This window comes from Schistocerca piceifrons, chromosome 2 (genome assembly GCF_021461385.2).
Source record: "Schistocerca piceifrons isolate TAMUIC-IGC-003096 chromosome 2, iqSchPice1.1, whole genome shotgun sequence".
Classification (NCBI taxonomy): domain Eukaryota; kingdom Metazoa; phylum Arthropoda; class Insecta; order Orthoptera; family Acrididae; genus Schistocerca; species Schistocerca piceifrons.
Window position 1 is genome coordinate 485,645,409 of NC_060139.1, and position 18,414 is coordinate 485,663,822.

The 18,414-nt window shown below is 42.6% G+C and overlaps 2 non-coding genes across 2 annotated transcripts; one reads left to right on the forward strand and one right to left on the reverse strand.

The window, feature by feature from the left end:
- Positions 1-2,231: 2,231 nt before the first annotated feature.
- On the reverse strand, positions 2,232-2,303 carry Trnap-agg. The gene has a single exon. It is a non-coding gene; the product is annotated as a tRNA-Pro (tRNA).
- Positions 2,304-7,300: 4,997 nt separating this feature from the next.
- On the forward strand, positions 7,301-7,391 carry Trnay-gua. Its single transcript is given in 2 exon segments — positions 7,301-7,337; positions 7,356-7,391. It is a non-coding gene; the product is annotated as a tRNA-Tyr (tRNA).
- Positions 7,392-18,414: the final 11,023 nt, after the last annotated feature.

An 18,414-nucleotide genomic window follows, 5' to 3' on the forward strand; every position in this document is an offset into this window, starting at 1 on the left:
TGAGTGGAAGACTCGTATAAAATTCAAGCAATGATGAATTTAAATAGTCATCTTTATAAAAATCGGTACATTGTAAATCAACCATTTGCATTTGAAATTATGGGGCAAGAGTTTTTATAGTAACTTTAAAAGAATTTCGAATAATCTTGATATCTTTTGCATTTGCATCAAAATCTGAAAATCGAGACTCAAAAATTATTTTAAAACATCCAAAGCTTCATTTGCGAAATCTACCGAAAACGGCGTCTCTGATCGCTGACTGAATGTTTGGCGTGCATTAAAATGCGTGAAACATTTTTTATTGAGCAGAGACTGGAACAAAACAATTTATGTCTAGAAAATGGAAAGATATTATAAAACATTAGAAGCTTCGTTTAACACAGGGTAGTTTTCAGTTGTGATCCTGTAGGTCAGACCAGGTGGTTTGTAGCCTGACTGTCTGTAGAAAACATTCCAGCCAGGGAAAGACAGCATCTCCAAGTCTGACCACACCTACTGCCAAAAACCAGCCGGACATGGTTCGTAAGTCCTGAGGTGGAACTGGTAAACCATAGCAAGTTGAGGGTACGCCAGGCGGGGGATAACATCTAGTTGTGAAATGTTTGGGCAAGGGATTTTTAGATAATGTATTTATCTGCTTTATAATTTATTGTAAGTTATACAAAAACGATGGACAAAGTAATGACCTAAACAAAGTATATATTTTTTTAAAATGTAACAGTGATAGTGTAAATGCACTAAGAACCATTGAGCGGTAGAAGAAGGGTGGAGAATACGTTACAATACTGAATTACAAGAATTGATACAAGGTAGGGACATAGTAAAATGTGTAAAATCACAGCGTATACGATGGCTAGGAGACTTGGGCTTCACCAAGGGCTGTAGCGCTACTGATGGAGAAGGAGAAGAAGTGATAGTGCTATTTTGGAGATCGTAGGCATTAGTTACATTCAAGAGGGGGGGGGGGGGGCGGAGGCGGCGAACAAAATCTAAATAATAATGATAGAGTATTGTTTTGAAGTCTTAGACAAAGGTATTTTCTGGGGGCCGGGGGGCCGACGGCGGACGGGACAAAATCATATTCCGACCTTGTCATAGTTCGTAATCAGGTACCATCTTTCAGAGGACAAATATTGAAACTTGATATAACTTGACCTCTACGAGAAATTAGTATTGTCAAAGTAAACAAACAGCAGATTTTTGACATTTATATCGTATTTTCATAACCTACTTTGGCTACATTCAAGTAGTGGAATACGCGAGCGACATTAAGAGTGAGATGAGACCAGAAGCAAGACGCAAATTAATAGTCAAGCACTTGATTTTTCGCAATTGGCACCGTAAAGACACAGTAAGTATCAGTAAATTAAAGGTACCTACGGCTCTAGCGAAGTGCAACAGAAGATATCGTCGTCGTGCAAGACAGACAATATATAAAACAATTGAGGACGTCGAAATGACTACTTCAGCTGCCGACAAGAAAAGAAATGTCATCAAATCTGTCGCTGCACATTCGCTATTGGATGGACCCGCTGTTTTCTGTGGTTGCAGACTCAACTTCAGCATCGACATCAATGATTCCTTTACCCATGGGAACGGATGGTTAACAGTTGCAATTGTACGTGGTGGTACAGGCGTGCCTAATGTATCTGGACTGGAAAGCTTCGTCGATCGTGATATCATAGCCTATCGCACATATCATGTTACAGAAAATGCAAATAAAGACTTCGCCAAGTCAACATACATGTCACCCTCACCTTTCTCCTTGTATACACGTAACTAGGAATATGATACAAAAACTTGTCTGCTAGCAAGCCTGCTAGACTACTACCCATTGCCAATCCATCATCCTGAATGTCAAACTTGTTGTTGAACGGGAAGTAGTTGTGAGATAATATAAGCTCCAGGATCTCTATGAGTTGATAGATTTCAGCTCTATCCATTGTCCCATGTTTGAGTACGGTATTTCTTATCAAACTAATTGTTTCTTTGACAGGTATAATACAAAAACATGGGCCGGCCGCTGTGGCTGAGCGGTTCTAGGCGCTTCAGTCGGGAACCACGTGGCTGCTACGGACGCAGGTTCGAATCCTGCCTGGGGCATGGACGCATGTGATGTCCTTAAGTTAGTTAGGTTTAAGTACTCGTTGTTCTAAGTCTAGGGGACTGACGACCTCAGATGTTAAGTCCTATAGTGCTTAGAGCCATTTGGACCGTTTGGACAAAAACATGGGCTCGTCCGGGATTTGAACCCGGGACCTCTCGCACCCTAAGCGAGAATCATACCCCTAGACCAACGAGCCGCTCATGAGAGAAAAAGCCTTTCACTCATGTAAGACGCAGCGAGGCGGTCCAGACGCGCGCAAACGCGGCGCTCGCTGTGCGGCCGGCTGCGGCTCTTGCGTTCCGCTCTGCCCGCCTCTCGCGAGGCAAACCGCAGCTGTGCCGCACACGTGTACAGGCCGGGCTCACGTGCTGCAGGTCTGGCAGCTTTCCGCCAAGGCTGCCTGCTTTCATAGCTACGTGACGCATTCGAAATTGTTGGACTTCAGCAAGTAAAATGACTTCAAAACCAGAGAACAGAAGCAAGTTGGCATCACACAGTAATGATAAATATACCTTAACTGCAAATTGCAGCATTAGCAGACAAAACTAATATTTTTCTTCGCTCTGCTCAAACGTTAGATGAGGAAGGAGACTGAGAGTTCCACGTCGCGTCGCTTTCAGCATATTTTGGACATAAACAAAAGCCCGCATTAGAATGACGGAGGAAATATGAGAATCCCTGTCTTAAAAATACAAGACTAACGCGTGAGCATTAAATTCTATTTTCTTATTTTCATCCTGACTTTTATGTCTTTTAAAATGAGGCCAATTCACATTAATTTCTGTAGTTTGTCTCCTAGGGACACCGAATGCTACAAAAAAGTAAAGTCGTGGCGTGGTTGGCTGGCAGACGCCGAGGTGGAGTTTCAACCGACTAATTGGAAAGCATTTTCCTATGCTTCCTGCACATTGGCACCTTTCGTTATGCGAGACGCGTGTTAAGTGTATCTGATACGTGCAGAACACTGAAATCAGTGTGTGTAGTGTGGTGCCATGTTTGCGTTGTATGTTAATCAGAGGAGGGAGAAGGTGAGAGTCGGTGGCAGCACTAAAGGGGACGCCGAGCTTAACGTTCCTACCCGATTAATGGACCACCACCAACAGTGTCACGTGCCCCCACTCCTTGAGACACTGAGGAGAGGTTTGGAATTTAATCGAGGACACGGCGAAAAGTCTGGTGATCAGGACGCCACCACCTCCTCTCTCCTTTCGCGGAAAGACGGAGGCAAAGTCGCGTGGCGTACTTGGCCGGTTACTCGGCGACCATCGATGTCACTTACGTGCCGTGATCTGACGGGGAGTGGTGTATTCAATGAGTCAAGTGCGTTGACTATCATGTGCTACTACAACTGTGAGTGTTATCTAGAAGCAAATTTAACTTGGTGAAGAACAGCATAAGACTACGCGTGTGACTTATTGAGTGCAATACCCGTCATACTTGCGCTTACAATAAGGTGATGCATATGTTACGGTGAAGTATGATGCCACCTAGAGAATGCTACCTAGAAGAGCAACATACATAGATGCGCACTCCTGCCCTTATCCCTAAGCACGCACTGCTCAGCAGTGATGCTTCGTGCGTCGACGCATGGTTGGTTGGGAGAACTTGGGAGGGGGAAGAGTGCGGCGCACATCACTAGCTACTCTTACCTGAACGGGCGGAGACGTGTGGGCAGCCGAGGTTATTGCATTTACCGTGGCTTGCGTACTCTTCAACACTCACCATAACGAAACTACTGACGTGCGAGCGCAGCCTTGGGTAGCAGCTAGTTAACAATAAAGAAAATAGTACAAGCATTCGAACATTATGTTTGTGCAGTTCATCTAAAAAACCAGAATCATAAATAGTTAATAATGAAAATAATGTAATTCCAGGAGTAATACCAAATGAGCACATAAAAGCTATTCGGGGTATAACGCGAGTTATGATCCCCGAAAATTTCAGAATTGCATTCGAAGTAATTACTGTGCTAGAGCCGGCCGTTGTGGCGAAGCGGTTCTAGGCGCTTCAGTCTGGAACCGCGCAACCGCTACGGTCGCAGGTTCGAATCCTGCCTCGGGCATGGATGTGTGTGATGTCCTTAGGTTAGTTAGGTTTAACTAGTTCGAAGTTCTAGGGGACTCGTGACCTCAGTGGTTAAGTCCCATAGTGCTCAGAGGCATTTGAACTGTGCTAGAAAAAGTAATACGTAACCAATTTGCTGTAGAAAAATATTCATATTCTTAAACTGGAAATAAATAAATGTTTATTAACGAAAAGTATCGGAACCTTCGCTTTAGGATGATGATCTTCTGTCTGCGACGAATCGAGATGAATTTCAACTGGTGCAATAACTCAACAGAGCAAGCTTGATCGTAGATCTGAATTATAGTATGACAAAAGTAATGTCTAACTATACGGGTCCAGCCCGACGCCTCTACTATCAGGAAGGATTGTGCTGAGCAGCCTGCTGTGATGAGAATGTCTTTATGCTCGAGAGCGACAATAAAACATTATTCACCGTGATACATTTTTTATTTGTTGTTCAGCAATACAGAATTGTCTTCCCAGGGTACTAGCAGATCACTCAGGCCGTAAGTGTACAGACCCTATCAACAATGTCGGGCACTCGTCCATCTGGCAGTAATGCTGTATAGTGGATGGCGTATGTAACAGCCGTTACGTTACGTCCGGTCGATGTCCCCTGGTGTCATAGACGGTGCAGCCCACACTGGACGACGATGGATAGCAGCTCTACGAGCTAATCTCCAAATTGTTCTTGTTAATGTCGAATACATGTGCCCAGTCTAAAGAACGCATTGTCACGCAGAATTGGATCCATGGCCTCCAGTTAAGACTTTGTTTCTCAGGCCCCCCTCCACAATGTTTTAATTTGTGTCACACTCCATGAGCAGCCTTCAGACTATCGGCCGATGCTATTCGCGTCACCCTTTGGTCTTTGCTATCCGTGACCTTCTCTCTCACCTTTGCTGTGCCGCCTGTTCCGTTGTCTTTCTCTGGATTCCAAGTCATGTGGGCATCCCAGGGGTTGAACTGGCTGACCGTTTGACTAGAGAAGCAGATACTTACCCCCGATTTTCTTTCTTGGATCCAGCTGTGGATATGCGGATGTACGCCAAATCTCTCTTTCCCAAAAACGGAATTATATCTGTATCCAAGGTTCTCCGGTGTCCAGCCGGACCCGATCGTCGAAGTTCCACGATATTTCGGCGTATAACCATTCCGCAATCATCATGTGGTGCTGATGGAATTATCTGTCTGCGCTGTGTCCGTGGTATTTGTGTCCGCGGGGTCCCGAGTCGTACCCAGGCGCGGACGCCGGCGGAGCGCCGCGTGGTGGGAGGGGAGGGGCGTAGCTGCAGCCACGCCTGGTGGTAGGCGCAGTTCATTTCCGTCCGCCGTGGCGGAGGGATCTCGCGTCCTCTCGCGCCGTGTTTAATAATGGTTTCCAGGCCTTGCTAAGTTGAAACCCGGTGTCCCTGTTGATGAGGTTATCTGTTACGCGAATTTCTATGGCCTCCTTGTAGATACTGTCCCAGTAGGCACTTGTGGCCGTCAGGATTTTTGTCTCTTCGAATTTCACTGTGTGGCCGGTTTCAATGCAGTGTTCTGCTAGTGCCGAATGGCTGGGTTGGCGTGATCGGGTGTGACGTTCGTGTTCCTTGCATCGGTCCTCGACCGTGCGAAATGTTTGGCCGATGTAGGATTTGCCACAGCCGCACGGGATTTTGTATACGCCCGCTTTCTTAAGGCCTACGTCATCTTTTGCCGTTCCTAGTAGGTCACGAATCTTTGCTGGTGGTCGGAAGACTGTGTGAATTTTGTGCCTCACCGGGAAAGCCTTAGATCACGGAATTATATCTGTTGCGCTACTCCACAGGAATAAATTCCGCACAATCAAGGAGTCTGCTGCAGTTTGGCGCTCTTCCTTCTGCTCCTTTCAAAAGAAGTCCACCGGGGTTTTATGCCGTCTACGCATTGGTCACACCCAGCTCACCCATTGTTTCCTCCTACCTAACGACCCACACCCACAACGTGGTTGTGGCGCGAGACTGACGGTATCCCACATATTGGTGGAAGGTCCCCTTCTTTCGGCCCTTTGTGCTAAGTATCGTCTTCCCGATTCCTTATATTAAGTATTAGCATACGATTCATGGGCGGTTGAACTGGTCCTGAGTTTCTTCCGTGAAAGTGGTTTTTATTTCCAGGTATATGATTCCACTTTAGTCTTGGAACTAGGCGGGTTGGTTGTGGTTGGGACCTCTTTTTTAGTCTTCTCGGTCTGTAACACCACAACACCCCTTTCTTCAAGTTTTTAGATTTGGTCTCACCTTTTATGCCTTCTCTGTGTGTTTTTAATGTATATTATTTTATAATTTGACTCCCCTGACTGGATCCGAACACTTTTAGCGGACCTTCTTTCTTCAGTGTCTAACTTCAGAATCGCGAGACTGATGACCTCGCCGTTTGGTCTCATAGCCCCTCTCAAATAATCAATCTAGTAATGACCGACGTCGCCCATATACGTGTTAGTGATCATTACTTAAACATAAATCCTATTGTAACCAGTGGTTTCAGGGAGAAATTCTCCACTTTAGGATGTCGACCGTTTTATTTCATTATATAACTGATATTTTATTTAACTGCAGTTTTCTGTTAATGACAAATTCGGCTAACTATTAAAAAATTATCTTTGTAATTACATGTATCTGCTGTCATTCGTTGTCAGGTCACTTGTTACGTTTTATTTGTACGTTTTTCCACAAATCATTTCGGCCAGGTTTCTTCGGACTTCCTACCAGTTGGGTTCATATAATCATGGTCAAATGTTGCGTATGCCGGACAAGGTGGGAAAGTTATATACGGACACACTAGGCGACTAAGAGTTAACTCTCTGTTCAACGCTACTTGAAAAAGAAGGTATATTTCCTCCTCTGATAGAGCCAATTGATAATTGGCAAACGACGGCTTCCAATTACAAGCGCCGAGATGTGATGACAGACTGTGTAACGAATGATCAGTAGCGCGTTATCTATCTGCATGACGCTACCATCGCGAATGGTGTGGCCGACGTAAAAGAGCTTCGCAGGTCTCACGCGAATGGGAGATGACGTAACGTTACCGCTGACCGCCAGTCTGCGCTTGGCGGCACTTTCGCGTATCTGGAACACGGCCTGGCGAAAGGTGCACATTCCTTCGGTAGCTCAGTTGGTAGAGCGGTGGACTGTAGAGGAGCGTAGTAGCAGATATCCATAGGTCGCTGGTTCAAATCCGGCCCGAAGGAAAGTTTTAAACATTCATGACTTTGCTTCTCTTAACAAAATGCGGTACACTTTTTATTTATTTATTTATTGTTCCGTGGGACGAAATTAAGGAGAGGTCTGCATGGTCATGGAACGAGTCAATACATGAAATTATAACACGATAGTAGAAACAGATAAAATGAAATACAAGAAACGTATTCAGGCGACAATTCGTAAGTTTAAATAAAGAAAATCAACAATGTAGCACTGGAATTTGCTTAATTTTTCACATCTTCCAGGAGCTCCTCGACAGAATAGAAGGAGTGAGCCATGAGGAAACTCTTCAGTTTGGACTTAAAAGCGTTTACGCTACTGCTAAGATTTTTGAGTTCTTGTGGTAGCTTATTGAAAATGGATGCAGCAGAATAGTGCACTCCTTTCTGCACAAGAGTCAAGGCAGTGCATTCTACATGCAGATTTGATTTCTGCCTAGTATTAACTGAGTGAAAGCTGCTAACTCTTGGGAATAAGCTAATATTGCTAGCAACAAACGACATTAAAGAAAATATATACTGTGAGGGCAATGTCAGAATTCACAGACTATTGAATAGGGGTCGACAAGAGGTTCTCGAAGTTACATCACATATAGCTCGAACAGCCCGTTTTTGAGCCAAAAATACCCTTTTTAAATCATAACAATTACCCCAAAAAATAATACCATATGACATAACCGTATGAAAATATGCGAAGTAGACTACTTTTCGTGTTGAACTGTCACTTATTTCAGATACCGTTCTAATGGTAAATAAAGCAGCATTTAGTTTCTGAACAAGATCCTGAACGTGGGCTTTCCACAACAGCTTACTATCTATCCGAACGCCTAGGAACTTGAACTGTTCCGTCTCGCTTATAATATGCCCATTCTGTCTGATCAAAATATTAGTTCTTGTTGAATTGTGAGTTAGAAACTGTAAAAACTGAGTCTTACTGTGATTTAGCATCAAATTATTTTCCACAAGCCACGAACTTATTTCATGAACTACATTATTTGATAATGTTTCAATATTACACACAAGATCCTTCACTACCAAGCTGGTGTCATCAGCAAACAGCAATATTTTTGAATCACTTGTAATACTAGAATGCGCATCATTTATATAAATAAGAAACAGCAGTGGCCCCAGCACCGACCCTTGGGGAAGGCCCCACTAAACAGTGCCCCATTGGGACTGAACATCACTACCACTCTCAATATTGCGGAGCATTACCTTCTGCTTTCTGTTCTTAAAGTAAGAGGCGATCCAATTGTAAGCTACTCCCATTACTCGATAATGGTCCAACTTCTGCAGTAATATTTTGTGGTCAACACATTCAAAAGCCTTCGTTAAATCAAAGGAAACACCTAATGTTCGCAAACTTTTGTTTAATCTGTCAAAAACCTCACAGAGAAAAGAGAATATAGCATTTTCAGTTGTTAAACCAATTCTAAAACCAAACTGTACATTTGACAGCAAATTATGTGAATTTAAATGCTCCAGTAACCTTGTATGTACAACCTTTTCGATAACTTTAGCAAACACCGATGGCATAGAAATAGGTCTATAATTGTCAACATTATCCCTGTCTCCCTTTTTATAAAGTGGCTTCACTACCGAGTACTTTAATCGGTCAGGAAACCGACCACTCCTAAAGGAAACGTTACAGGTATGGCTAAGCACTGGGCTAACATACATGGAACAATACTTCAGTATTCTGCTAGAAACCCCGTCATATCCATGAGAGTTCTTAGTCTTTAGTGATTTAATTATTAACTCAATCTCCCTCTTGTCAGTATCATTGAGGAGCATTTCAGGTAACAGTCTCGGAACACTTTTTTCTACGAGCGCTATATGATTCCCTGTTGAGACTAGGTTTCTATTTAGTTCACCTGCTATATTCAGAAAGTGATTATTAAATAATGTACATATATGCGACTTATCAGTAACACGGACATGCCCACTACGCACTGATTCTATATCCTCGACCTGTCTCCGCAGACGCGCCACGTTCTTTACGACTGACCATATGGTTTTAATTTTATCCTGAGACTTAGCTATTCTATCTGCATACCACATACTTTTTGCATTCCTAATAACTTTTTTAAGCACCTTACAATACTGTTTGTACTGGGCTGCTGCATTTAGATTTTGACTGTTTCTAACGTTTTGATATAATTGCCACTTTGTTCTACATTATATTTTTATCCCTCTAGTCAGCCACCCAGGCTGCCTGTTTGTGCTAGTACCCTGTTTTGAACGTTCTAACGGAAAGCAACTTTCAAAGAGCACGAGAAAAGTCTTGAGGAAAGCATTATATTTATCGTCTACTGTATCAGCACTATAAACATCTTGCCACTCTTGTTCCTTGATAAGGTTTACAAAGGTCTCTACAGCAACTGGATCAGCTTTCCTAAAAAGTTGATAACTATATTTAACATGACTTGCAGCACAAAAATCTTTTAGACTTAAACCTTGTGCATCATGATCTGAAAGGCCATTCACTCCTTTGCTAACAGAATGCCTTTCTAGTAATGAGGAATGAACAAAAATGTTGTCTATGGTTGGTCGACTGTCCCCTTGCACTCTCGTTGGAAATAATACGGTTTGCATAAGATTATATGAATTAAGGAGGTCTACCAGCATCCTTTTCCTTGCACAATCACTCATACAATTAATACTAAAGTCACCACATGTAACTAACTTTATGTATTTCCTATAAAGTGAACCAAGAGCCTCCTCTAGCTTTAGCAAAAATGTTGTGAAATCGGAGTCTGGGGATCTATAAAGAACAACAGTTAGAAGTTTAACTCCACTAAATTTAACCACACCTGCACAACATTCAAACACCTTTTCAGTGCAGCACTTTGAAACATCAATTGACTCAAATGGGATACCGTTTTTCACATACATGGCTACTCCCCCACACCGCAAAGAGCTCCTAGAAAAGCTGCCAGCCAACCTGTATCCTCGTAAAGGAAGCCTCTGAATTATCTCCTTATTTAAGAAGTGTTCAGGTATACCAATAATTTCAGAGTCAACATCTATAAGCAGTTCACTAACTTTATCTATAATACCTTGTATATTTTGATAAAATATACTAATTTCCTCATTACTCGGATACCTAAACTTTGTCGAAAGTGGTCTCTTTCTTAAAGAGACTTCCCTTAAGCAGTAATACCTATCAGCTGACTTCAATCTAAAAAAGGTGCGGCTCTAACACCCACTAGTACAGGAGTTTTCCCATGAGTGATACCATCACCCCCACCTATGCTGTCACCTGTAAGCTTTGCCAACCTCCGCTTTCCATACCTGTTGAGGTGCAGGCCATGTCTAGTGAAACCCGTCCTGCTGATAGACTCCACTGACACCACTGAAATGTGACTCATGCCTTCTGTCATCAGCGCATCCCCAAGTCTCATGTAATTACGCTTGACGGCTGTATTAAGATGAGGCCCATCGTGACGCTGAAACAGTTCCACGAAATGCACATTCGTGTTGCCAGTCTGAGTGGCTATCTTTTCCAGGTCACCATGAGTGATACCATCACCCCCACCTATGCTGTCACCTGTAAGCTTTGCCAACCTCCGTTTTCCATACCTGTTGAGGTGCAGGCCATGTCTAGTGAAACCCGTCCTGCTGATAGACTCCACCGACACCACTGAAATGTGACTCATGCCTTCTGTCATCAGCGCATCCCCAAGTCTCATGTAATTACGCTTGACGGCTGTATTAAGATGAGGCCCATCGTGACGCTGAAACAGTTCCACGAAATGCACATTCGTGTTGCACAGTCTGAGTGGCTATCTTTTCCAGGTCACCATGAGTGATACCATCACCCCCACCTATGCTGTCACCTGTAAGCTTTGCCAACCTCCGCTTTCCATACCTGTTGAGGTGCAGGCCATGTCTAGTGAAACCCGTCCTGCTGATAGACTCCACTGACACCACTGAAATGTGACTCATGCCTTCTGTCATCAGCGCATCCCCAAGTCTCATGTAATTACGCTTGACGGCTGTATTAAGATGAGGCCCATCGTGACGCTGAAACAGTTCCACGAAATGCACATTCGTGTTGCACAGTCTGAGTGGCTATCTTTTCCAGGTCACCATTATGTCATACTCCCCATCCCTATCAATACTACTACCAGCCCCACCCACAATCACTACCTGATCCTCTTTAGTAAAATCCCTACATAGCCCCCCTATGTTAACAGTCACCTGAGCCAATCCTGCATTAGGCTTCACAATGCTGGTGACCTGGTACTCACTCCCCAACACTTCCTGCAACTGCTGGCCTACACCTCTACCATGAGAACTATCTAACAGCAGAACCTTCTTCTTTCTCTTAGACTTTGCAACTGTCCTAGCCACCGTAATTGCTGAGGTCTGCTGCATACTTCCTACATCTACAGCTACTAGAGATTCCTCTCCACTAGACTCTGACAGTTGGTCATACCTATTGCAAACACCAATAGTAAAACTATCTGAAAATCTCCTTCTCCTAGCAGATCTCTTGCCAACAGCCAACTCCCATTCCTCAACCCCCTTCTCCCTCCTCATCCTATCTAGCTCCTGCTGTGCGTTTTTCAACTGCACCTGAAGGGCACAGATCTTGCGCTCCTGCTCCTCTATCAACTTACTCTTGCTACATAAGCTGCAGTTCCAGGAGAGGATCTCACCAGAATGCCCACTGGCTTCCCCACTGCATTCCCCCCAGTGAAAATACTTCGAACAAGTCTCACACCGCAATCCACTACTCACGAACCTACGGCAAAGCCCACACTTCTCACTCATGGTAAAATTTTACAGTTATTGAAACAAGAAAACTACTTTATCTAAGTTCCGCTAGTATAATAAGAAGATGTTAAAAAACTGACTACAATAATCACAAACTTACCCTACAAGGGAAGTAACTACTATTAATAACAGTACTAATCAACAGCAAAAAAGAATATAACAAAAAACTAACACAGAAATCAAGCGTCTAATGACACAGTAACGAAACTGAAAACAGTTCCCAAAAATTTCTTCTCAAATTATTTCACCAGAAAACACCAAGAACACCGATTGAAGACTACTAAAGTTCCTAAATAAACCACTATACACAAACAGTTAATTAGTACTTAGCTTTCGATGCGCCGCTACAGCTGCAACTGGTCAGCGCGGAATGTAAATACAGGTAAGAGGTTAAGTTGCTCGATACAAAACACTCACAAATATCAGGTACCAACACAAGAAAGGCGAAGCTGAATGAAGAAACCACTAAGAAGTCGCTTATATAGTAAATATTATCACAAAAACCCTTAAAATATGTGTATGAAACCTAAAAATATATGAAATATTAGAGAGCGATCTCACACGCAGTCACGCGCTTATGACGTCACTTTAATCTTACAAACTGTTGTGACTTTTTTAAAACAAAGGTACGACTAAGACAGTATCAGCATATGGTAGCTGTTCTAAGTGTATATTTCACATCTACATCTACGTGATTACTCTGGTATTCACAGTTAAGTGCCTGGCAAAGGGTTGAATGAACCACCTTCAAGCTGTCTCTCTACCGTTCCACTCTCGAACGGCTTGCAGGAAAAACGAGCACTTAAATTTTTCTGTGCGAGACCTGATATCTCTTATTCTATCGTGATGATCATTACCCCCTACGTAGGTGGGTTCCAACAGTGTTTTCGCAATCGGAGGAGAAAACTGTTGATTGAAATTTCTTGAGAAGATCCCATCGCAAAGAAATACGCCTTAGTTTTAGCGATTGCCACTCCAGTTCACATAAATGTCTCTGGCACTATCTCCCCTACTTCGCGATAATACAAAACGAGCCGCCTTTCTCTGATCTTTTTCGATGTCATCCGTCGGTTCCACCTGATGTGGATCCCACACCGTACTGCAATATTCCAGAATAGAGCGGACAAGCGTGGTGTAAGCAGTCTCTTTAGTAGACCTGTCGCACATTCTAAGTGTTCTGCCAGTGGATCGCAGTCTTTGGTTTGCTCTACCCACAACATATCTATGTGATCGTTATATGAAATTGTAATCCCTATGTATTTAGTTGAATTTACACCCTTCAGATATGTGTGACTTACCGCGTATTCGAGATTTACCGGTTGTCTTTTAGTAGACACGTGAGTAACTTCACACTTTTCTTTACTCATGCTAAATAGCCACTTTTCGCACCATACAGATATCTTATCTAAATAATTTGTTTTGGCCATCTAATGACTTGGTAAATGACAGCATCATCTGCAAATAATCTAAGATGGTTACTCAGATTGTGTCCTATGTCGTTAATATAGAGCAGGAACAACAGAGGGCCTATAATACTTCCTTGGGGAACGCCAGATATTACTTCTGTATTACTCGATGATTTTCCGTCTATTACTGCGAACTGTGACCTTTATGACAGAAATCGCGAATCCAGTCGCCCAACTGAGGCACACAGGTTGCTTTGAAGATGTTTGTGCTTTTCTTGCTGATACTATCGTAAAACCATAGGAAGCACAGATTTTATTGAAATGCTTTGAAAAAATGAGAAGTCAAGAATAATCTTGTATTTCTGTTGTACAGCACTGACAAAAGGAACGATCGATTATTGTAGTTTTTAGAGAGTGAACTGGATTCGTGAAAACGGGAAAGAAATCTCATCACTTATTAAATACGGAAAACACGATACATTCCACATCTGGGATTTATTGAAAGTTGAACACGTGTTCCTATCCTTGTCACCATATCCGAGAAAACTGTAAGTAGCGTCATGGCTGAGGTCGAGAAAGAAAATTTGAGAAAGAATGCTTTCGAAACAATGACTGATATACACGAATGGCTTTTCGACACAGTGAACGTAATTGAGGACGAACTGTAAGGGACCCAAACAGATTCTTCTTTTGATCTGCGTGTCTGTTGTAAGAAAATATTAAGATTAGATGAATGTATCATAACAGAATCACAGAATTTTCTGAAATTCAAGCACATAGACGGTACCATCAGTGATAAACTTTCTGATGCAGGAATTGATACCAAAAGTATAGTAATCCTTATCGTACCATTTAACTTAAAAAATCTATACAAACATGTCTGAACTCCTTCGATAATGTAATTGACCCAAACATTCTAAAGAGAGAGAAAAACACAATAAATGATTCAAATGGTTCTGAGAACTATGGGACTTAACATCTGAGGTCATCAGTCACCTAGAACTTAGGACTGCTTAAACCTAACCAACCTAAGGACATCACACACATCCATGCCCGAGGCAGGATTAGAACCTGCGACCTTAGCGGGCGCGCGGTTCCAGACTGAAGCGCCTAGAACCGCTCGGCCACTCCGGCAGGCGAGGAAAACACACCCTTGAAAGGACCGGGAAAAAGCGATGATTAAAATGGAAATCACAAAACAACTACTGGTATACATAACAACTGCTATGTTTAGAGCATTAATAACAATCGACTGGCAATCACGTACACGAGCTGTGTGCTGTTCTAAAGAGTATGTTTCGGTAGACGTTACCCGTGAAAAACATCCGTCATTACTACCACACATCTTTTGTGGGACTTAACGTGTGGTATTCTTAGTTGATGCATCAGTTATTTTCCACCGCAAGTTTATGCTTCCTGCGTGAGAATGTGAGATGATTTATATCTACTATCGAACATCCACGGAATGGCGTGTCCTTATTAATTCCGTGCGAGAATGATGGGAGAGGAACATTTTTTTTTCTTTTGGTCATCAGTCTTATCACTGGTTTTACGCGGCCCGCCAGAAGTTCCTCTCCTGTGCTAACCTCTTCATGTCAGAGTATCACTTGCAACCTACTTCCTCAATTATTTGCTGGTTGTATTCCAATCTCTGTCTTCCTCTACAGTTTTTGCCCTATACAGCTACCTTTAGTACCATGGATGTCATTCCCTCATGTCTTAACAGATGTCCTATCATCCTGTCCGTTCTCCTTATCAGTGTTTTCCACATATTCCTTTCCTCTCCGATTCTGCGGAGACCCTGCTCATTCCTTACCTTATCAGTCCACCTAATTTTCAATGTTCGTCTGTAGCACCACATCTCAAACGCTTCGATTCTCTTCTGTTCCGGTTTTCCCACAGTCCATGTTTCACTACCATACTATGCTGTACTCCAGACGTACATTGTCAGAAATTTCTTCCTCAAATTAAGGCTGATATTTGATATTAGTAGACTTCTCATTGCCAGAAATGCCATTTTTGCCATGCTAGTCTGCTTTTGATGTCCTCGTTGCTCCGTCCGTCATCGGTTATTTTACTGCCTTGGCAGCAGAATTCCTTAACTTCATCTACTTCGTGACTGTCAATCCTGATGTTAAGTTTCTCACTGTTCTCATTTCTGCTTCTTCTCACGACCTTCGTCTTTCTTCGATTTACTCTCAATCCATACTCTGTACTCATTAGACTATTCATACCATTCAGCAGATCATGTAATTCTTCTTCACTTTCACTCAGGATAGCAACATCATCAGTGAATCGTATCATTGATATCCTTTCACCTTGAATTTTTGTTCCACTCCTGAATCTTTCTTTTATCTCCATCATTGCTTTCTCGATGTGCGGATTGAACAGTAGTGGCGAAAGGCTGCATCCTTGTCTTACACCCTTTTTAATTCGAGCACTGCGTTCTTAGTCGTCCACTCTTATTATTCCCTCTTGGCTTTTGTACATATAGCATATGACTCGTCTCTCCCTGTAGCTTACCAAAAATTTTCTCAGAATTTCTATCATCTTGCACCATTTTACATTGTCGAACGCTTTTTTCATATTGACAAATCCTATGAACGTGTCTCGATTTTCTTTAGTTTTGCTGCCATTATTAACCGCAACGTCAGAATTGCCTCTCTCTTGCCTTATCCTTCGTAAAGCCAAACTGATGGTCATCTGTCACATCCTCAATTTTCTTTTCTATTCTTCTGTATATTATTCTTGTAAGCAACTTGGTTGTATGAGCTGTTTTTCGGAATTGTGTTGATGATGTTTTTCCGAAAGTCAGATGGTATGTCACCAGACTCATACATGCTACTAACCAACGTGAACAGTCGTTTTGTTGCCACTTCCCCCAATGATCTTAGAAATTCTGAAGGGAAGTTGTCTATCGCTTCTGCCTTATTTGATTTTAAGTCCTCCAAAGCTCTTTTAAATTCTGATTCTAATACAGGATCCCCTATCTCTTCCAAATTGTCTCCTGTTTCTTCTTCTATTACGTCAGACAAATCTTCCCCCTCATATTTCCCACATATCCGCTCTCTCCTCTGCAGTGGAATTCCTGTTGCACTTTTAATGATATCAACCCTCCTTTTGATGTCATCGAAGGTTGTTTTGACTTTCTATATGCTGAGTCTGTCCTTCGGACATTCATTTCGTTTTCGATGTCTTCACATTTTTTCTGCAGCCATTTCATCTTAGCTTCCCTGCATTTCTTATTTATTACATTCCACAGTATCTTATATTTCTGTACTCCTGAATTTCCTTGAACATTTTTGCACTTCCTTTGTTATTCGATCAGCTGAAGTATTTCATTTGTTATCCATGGTTTATTCACAGTTGCTTTCCTTGTATCTGCCGGATTCTTTGCAACTTCCGTGACTGCCCTCTTTAGAGATGCCCATTCCTCTTCAACTCAACTGCCACATGTTCAAATGCGTGCGAATTGCCAAGGTACCAAACTGTCGAGGTCATCGGTCCCTAGATTTACACACTACTTAAACTTAATTAATCTAACATATGCTAAGGACAACATACACACCCATGTTCGAGGGTGGATTCGAACCTTCGGCGGGAGCGGCCTCCCAATCAGTGAGATGGCGCTTCAAAACGTGCCGCCACTCTGCGGCAACTGTACTGCCAACTGGGCTATTAATTATCGCAGTGTCTATTGCATCAGAGAACTTCAAGCGTACCTCTTCATTCTTAAGTATTTCTGTATCCCATTATTTGCATATTGATTCTTCCAGATTAGTTTCTTACATTTTAGCCTACTCTTCATCATTATTAAAATGTGATCTGATTGTATAGCTGCTCTTCGGTACGCCTTATAATCAAATGGCTCTGAGCACTATGGGATTTAACATCTGTGGTCATCAGTCCCCTAGAACTTAGAACTACTTAAACCTAACTAACCTAAGGACATCACACGCATACATGCCCGAGGCAGGATTCGTACCTGCGACCGTAGCGGTCACGCGGTTCCAGACTGAAGCGCCTAGAACCGGCCGGCATCCTTATAATCCACAATCTGATTTCGCAATCTCTGCCTGACCATGATGTAATCTAAATGAAATCTTCTTGTATCTCCTGGCCTTTTCCAAATATACCTCTTGTGATTCTTGAACAGAGCATTCACTATTACTAACTGAAATATATTGCAGAACTCAATTACTGTTTCTCCCCTCTCATTTCTACTACCAAGCCCATATTCTCCGTAGCCCTTTCTTCTACTGCTTCTCCTACAAAAGCAATCCAGTCCCTTATGAATATTAAGTTCTCATCACCTTCTACGTACTGAATTACCCATTCAGTATCGTCATATGCTTTCTCACTTTCTTCATCCTCGGCTTGCGGTGTCGGAATTATACCCGAGCTATTGTCGTCGTTATTGGTCCGCTGGCGATTCTAACGAGAAAAGCCCTATCTGTGAACCATTCACGGTGTCTCACTCTCTGCCCTCCCTCCCTTTTCAGAACGAATCCTACTCCCGCTATAGCATTTTCCACGGCTGTTGATGTTACCCTAAACTCGTCTGATCAGAAATTCTTGTCTTTCTTCCATTTCACTTCACTGACCCCCACAAAATCTAGATTGAGCCTTAGCAGTTCCCGTTTCAGATTTTGTAGCTTTCCTACCACGTTCACTCTTCTGACATTTCACGCCCCAACTCGTAGAACGTTATGCTTTCATTCGTTATTCAATCTTTTTTTCATGGTCACCTACTCCTTGGCAGATCCCCCTTGCAGATGCGGATGGGGGTCTAGTCCGGAATCTTTTGGCAGTGGACAGATCAT